The sequence below is a fragment of the Helianthus annuus genome, chromosome 4 (genome assembly GCF_002127325.2).
Source record: "Helianthus annuus cultivar XRQ/B chromosome 4, HanXRQr2.0-SUNRISE, whole genome shotgun sequence".
Lineage (NCBI taxonomy): Eukaryota > Viridiplantae > Streptophyta > Magnoliopsida > Asterales > Asteraceae > Helianthus > Helianthus annuus.
This window is the reverse complement of record NC_035436.2, coordinates 189,320,832-189,327,612: the sequence shown is the minus strand read 5'-3', so window position 1 is coordinate 189,327,612 and position 6,781 is coordinate 189,320,832.

The following is a 6,781-nucleotide window of genomic DNA, read 5'->3' as shown; positions in this document are numbered from 1 at the left end:
TACTTTTAATTTGTCCCACTCACCCCGTCCTTACTACATCGGGTGTGAATGTGTCCGCTATAAGAAGTTCATGGTATCATATGCCACTACTTACTTGGCCAGAGTAAGCGATTAACACATGACACGCATGACCTTTTTATAGTTTTCACATCACGCCCTATGTAAGTAATACCTCTGTTTATTTATCTTGGAAACAATATCCTGGATAGGTATTCTATTCAGGTTTGTCCAAGTTTTCAATCTACATCTGAAACTATCAGTTTCTACTTATTGGTTGCATGTTTATATTCATGCAATAATTTAAACGTGCACCTGGTAAATGCTTGCCCTAACGGGCTTTCCTTGCCATTAGCCTTGTTTTCGACCATCACGCAATTTGGGTCCTTGATGAGCATGCTCTTCTTGTCATATCTCGGACCGTTCCATCATCATATCCACAATTCGTTTGACTCTCGTCGTCTTCAAACACGAGTGTCCTTCAATTAAAACATTCGCAAAAGTTAGTAACCTCAACTTAAAAAAAATCGCCCGTATTATAATACAAGGCTTTTCAACTATACGCATCAACGCGCGTATTTTCGTCAACTATATCAATCATTTCAATTGGGGTAACGTGTATCACACGATAGCCCTATGTGTTGTTTACAACACTTTAGCATCTAAACTATTAACGTACATGTACTTACCGGATTTGCGATCAAGCCTCGAACCGAACACTATCCTTTATTAAGAGCATAAGGTTTAAGTCCAAGCATAGTTTTTCCCACCATTACTTGGATCTCTTAAACCAACGCTCTGATACCAACTTGTAACACCCTAGTTACTAAATTACGGTTTTACATGAAAATACCACAATTAGATGTGTAGTTAAGACCACACATACTGTAAAAATGCGGGTTTATTAAAACTTTTAACAAATCATAAGTTATTCAACATAACGTAATTGAGTTCGTTGTTTAAAATTTACAACGTGGCAATGTGCGGAAGCGTTATCTATATCGTGTTCGGTTCTTCGCTGAGCTTGATTGTCTTCCGACATTCCAAAAGTACCTACATTCCATAAACATAAAATGCTTTAGTAATTTACGGTAGCCCCTGAATGTCAATTATTCCACCGTAACTCAAGGGTATTCTACCTTGTAACACCCTGAAAACGGGTTTGGTAATCAAACCCCGTTAATACTAAAAGACGAGTAAAATACCGTTAGTGGTAAAAATTAACCTGGTAAATATTAGGACTCAAATAAATAAACCTAATATTAATTAAAAAGGGGAGTAAATACTTTGAGAAAACAAAGTATATAAAAAGGCCAAATTAACGGGACTTAAAACATAACGGGTTATAACTTCCCAAACCCGTTAAAGTAACTAGGAGTAACTAACCTAGTTAGTAGCATGTGATTAAGTAACTAATGATGAGATATAGCTTCATTTGATCAAAATAAAACATGAGGGACTAAAATGGACAAGTGGGAAACTTGTTTTATTAAAACAAAAAAAAATACACACACACACATTGTGTGCGTGTTCTGATCGACCAGGAGGGTGCTCCAAGGAGCAAAACCCTAGTTCACACTAAATGACCAAATTGAAGCTCGAATCAAGACTCAAATCACTGCATGAACACATAAAAACGATTACCTAGTCATGGGGATCACAAGGTATGTTAAATTTTGCTATTTGGTGATACTTTGAGATTATGATGAACAATCATAATCGAAATTCTGGAATAAATGTTGAATCTACGAGTGTTATTGTGATTATATCTTGGTTTAGAAACAAACCCTAGTAGAAAATTTGATGAATTGTTGTCAAAACTAGGGATTTGGTAATTACCCTATTATGTGCTAAGTGGGTTTTATGTTAAGATGATGAACACTCAGATTAGAATGTAAGAGTAATGAACATTGAGGTTATGATATAAGTTCTTGATGTAGTTCATGAACACTAGACTTAGAGGTTTGGATATGTTGATGTAAATCTTGGTAAAGATAACTAGTTATGAACTAGTTAGTAAATATGTAAAATTATGCACACTAGGTGTTTGTTAAAATGCCTAAATGAAAACTAAAGTGTTGAAATTAGAGCGAAAACGCGTATTTGAATGATATGGCGATTACGCGTAATATGAAGTGATAAGGGTTCAAATTATTATGTTGATGTAGACTTAATGTTGTAAACCTTGTGATTTAAAGTAGTTAACTTTAATAAGCTAAGTTAACTAATCATGAAGTCGAATAGTAGTTTCGACATATGAAATAAGTGAGATGGAATAGTCGTGAATAATTATGACTAATCTAACCATCTTACAATTTACAATGATAGTTTGATGATTAACAAGCTAGGTGAAAGCTTGGGAACGAAGCGGGTCAAACGAAGCAAGAATGACGGAAAAGCATAATTTGGATGTAAGGTAAGTATGGCTTACACTAGTCTTATATTTTATAATATTCTCTTATCGTAATAGTTACGAATAGGATAAACACATAATTGCGGTATGATGTTCCGGCGTGTAGACGCACGGAACAAGATAGTCGAACATGACAAGAAACTATGTTGATGGTTTAAAAGGAGTTAAAATCGGTAATTCGATCATTTTATGACAAATGGAAAATGAAACTTTTGAATGGTTACCTTATAGGGTAAACCAAAACAAACAATAAGGGTAAAACGGTAAATTGGTCATGCGTTGACCATAACTATTGGTTTTGAAAGGCACCATATGATGTAAGCCATGATAGGCTAAAAAGCGTTAAGAAATGATCAATAAGTGAAATGACCGCACGGTGTAAACCGGAGCGTGTCGTATAGATGAGATGGTAATAAATACCATCTCGCCAACATAATCGGTCACTTAGACCAAATGGGTCAAAAGGTGAAGATATCACCTTTTGACAATAACGACTAATGATTATTGTCGAGTTATATTATTTCAGGAGTAAATGTCAAATGAGTATTAGCAACATTATGGAATAGCGGTTATAAAAGCAAGGTATTAAAAACGGGTCAATATATTGATCCGCGCCAGGTATGTGAAAAAGGGTAACACTCATTTAGAATATGCGGTTCGATGAGTGTTGAAAGAAGTCAAAATAAACATTTGGTTACTTGATAAGTAAACCGAATGTTTAAAATAATGAACATTGCGTTTGGAAAGCTTAATGACTTTTCAAACAAAAAAATCATAGGTTAAAAGAGGGATTATGGGTCAAACATACCTTCAAAAGTCCTTCATCGTAAATGATTAGCTAAACGGACTAAAACGCCCTTATAAGCTAAATTGGACAAACGATTTTTAAAGGTAGTTTTGAAACGAGTTTTATGATCATATAAATAATTAGAATAAGTATAAGAAGCGAAAGATGTAATCCCTTGGTCAAATGACTATATGAGTCTTTGTCGTTAATTAGCAATCCGACGAGAAAAACTCGGATTATATAGATCACCTCATTTAGTCCACCACAAATATAGTTGTGGTGGAAGATTACTTGATAAGAAATGTTGTATAATAACGCTAGAAACGAATGAAAGCGTTTCATGATTAAAATAGGTCTAAATACCCTTAACGGGTCAAAATGAGCATTTAAGCATAAACAGGATTTTATTATGTAAGAAACCCGTGATTTGAACCTTGTGCAATAGGAAATAATCATAATAATATGTTTACAAAAGAAACAAGGGCCACAAACAAGTTTGTTAGATGAAATCACGAACGGGTCAAAATTTGGTAAAAAGGGTAATAAGCCGAAGACTTAAAAGTCTTAAATTTTGTTAATCCGGATGTTGGATTTTAACTCCATATGATGGGGAATCAAATTACAAACACATAGGAGGAAACGGTAGGTCAAACGGACGAGCGGATTGAAAGATACGAATGTTTTCGTGTCAATAAACGGCAAAATGGAAAGGCTGAATGCAGGGACCACTTACGGTGGGGATGATATTGATACGGTGGTTGCCCACTGATTTACGGTGGGGGATTTGACATTCAGTGGCCACCGTAACTTACGGTGCCACCGTAAGTTACAGTGGAGGCCAGCTCAAAATTTAGTTTTTTTGAGATCAAGAGATTTTCGTTGGGATTTTTTTTTTCCATTACCGTTACCGGACTTGTTTAGATACGATTTAATTCCCGTATGACTAAAGCATTTCATGTTTATGAAATGTAGGTACATTTTGGATGCCGAAAGACGATCAAGCTCAACGAAGAACCGAACACGATAAAAATTCATGCTTCCGCACATTGCCTCGTCGTAAATTTTAAACGACGAATTCGATCACATCATGTTAAATAACTTATGATTTGTAAACGTTTTAAATTACTCGTATTTTCTAAGGATACTCAATCGTAATTACATGTTTATTTTCGTTAATTATACGAAAATCTTTAAAATAATAACAAGGGTGTTACACCGAAAATGGGTTTGGTAATCAGACTCCGTTAATACTAAAAGATGGGTAAAATACCGTTAGTGGTAAAAGTAAACCCGGTGAATATTAAGAATTTAATGGATAAACCTAATATTAAATCAAAAGTGAATAAATGCTTGAGAAAATAAAGTTATGAAAGGCCCGAGTTAACGGGACTTAAAATATAACGGGTTATAACTTCCCGAACCTATTAAGTTAACTAGGGGTAATTAACCTAGTTACTAGTATGAGGCTAAGTGATAAATGGTAAGTTGTAGCTTCAAATGATCAAAACAAAACATGGGGGACTAAGGTTGCCTAGTGAAGAAACTTGTTTTAATTAAATCAAATAATAAAACACAACACACACTAAGAGTGTGTGTGTGTGTGCGTACGACCAGGAGGGGCTCCAAGGAGCCAAACCCTAACTTGATCAATTACATCAGATTGAGGATGGATTCCAGCCCCAAATCATTGCATGAACACATATTCGTGATCACCTAAGCTAGGAGATCACAAGGTATGTCAAATTTTGTAATTTGGTGATGTTTTGAATTCATGGTGAACACCAAAAATCGAAATTTCTGTGATGAATATTGTATATATGATTGATATTGGGTTGAATCTATGACTAGAAACAAACCCTAGATGCAAACTTGTAGAATTGTGCCACAAACTAGTGATTAGCCGATTACCCGTATATGTGTTAAGTGGGTTTTATGACAAGAAGATGAACACTTGAATTAGAGTGTTAAATTGATGAATATTGATGTTATGATACTAGTACTAGGTGTAATTCATGAACACTAGACTTGGAGGTTTGATTTTGATGTAAATCTTGGTGAAAATAACTAGTTGTGAACTAGTTAGTAAATATGTAAAATTATGCACTTTAGGTGTTTGATAAAATGCCAAGGAGAAAGCCAAATGTTGAAATTTAGAACGAAACGCTTATTTGAATAATATGGCTAGTTAAATGAAATACAAAACAAGAAGAGTTCTAATCATCATGTTGATTTAGACTTAATATTGTAAACCATGTGATTGAAAGTAGTTAACCTTGATAAACTAAGTTAACTAATCATGAAGTCGAATAATAGCTTCGACATAGAAAATAAGTGAGGTGGAATAGTCGTGATTGTTAATGACTAACTTAACCGCCTTGTAAAATGATGACAATAGTTTGACGCTTGACAAGCTAGGTGGGAGCTTGTGGATGAAGCGGGTCAAACGGATCAAGAACGGAAGGAAAAGCATGGCATGGATGCGAGGTAAGTATATCTTACACTAGTCATAAAATTAGAATATTCTTTCGTCATATTAGTTACGAAAAAGACAAACATTTAATTGAGATATGGTGTCCCGACGTGTAGTCGTACGGAACAAAATAATCAAATATGATAAGGAAACACGTTGATGGCTAAGAATGAGTTAAATCTGAAATTCGATCATGTTATGACGAAAGAAACATGAACTTTTAATGGTTATCATATAAGGTGAATCATAGTAATCATTAAGGGCGAAATGATAATTTGACAATCTGAAAATGATAATTGGTCATTTAGACCGAACGGGTCAAAAGGTGAAAGTATCACTTTTTGACAATATCGACTAATGGGTTGTCAAGTTGTGTGATTTCAGAAAGTAAATAGCAAATGGATGTTTACATCGCTATCACTTAGCAACCATTAAAGCAAGGTATTGAGACGGGTCAATATATTGACCCGAGCCAGGTATGTATAATGATACAACTCATCATGTAGAAATTGGAATTCTATAACAGTTAGATAAGGTTAAAATAAGATGTTCGGTCATCTTTTAAGTAAGGCAAATAAATTAAGTTATGTTTAAGGTGTTTTAGAAACATATTGATTTCTAAACAAAATATAGTTAAAAGGTCGGAATTTGGGATCAAACATGCACTAATAGTCCTTCGTCGTAAGAGAAGGACTAAAATTGACTAAAACGCCCTTGTAAGCGAAATTGAGCAAACAATCCATAAAGGTTGTTTGGAAATAAGCGATAGGATGAAATAAATACTTTGAATAAGTAGGAAAAGCAAAAGACATAAAATATTGGTCAAATGTCTCTATAAAGAGTCTTTGCCGTAAAATAGTGATTCGAAGTGTAAAATTTGGAATGAATAAATCACCACATTGAATCCACCACAAATATAGTTGTGGTGGAAGGTCATTTGATAATAAATATGGACATATGTAGTTAGAAACGAGTGAAATAGATTGGTGCTCAAAATATGCTTAAATACCCTTAACGGGTCAAAATGAGCATATGGGTAAGAATGGGTTTAAGAAGGTATATAAACCTATAATTTGAAACCTATTATGTTAAACATTATTGAACTTGATAGGTT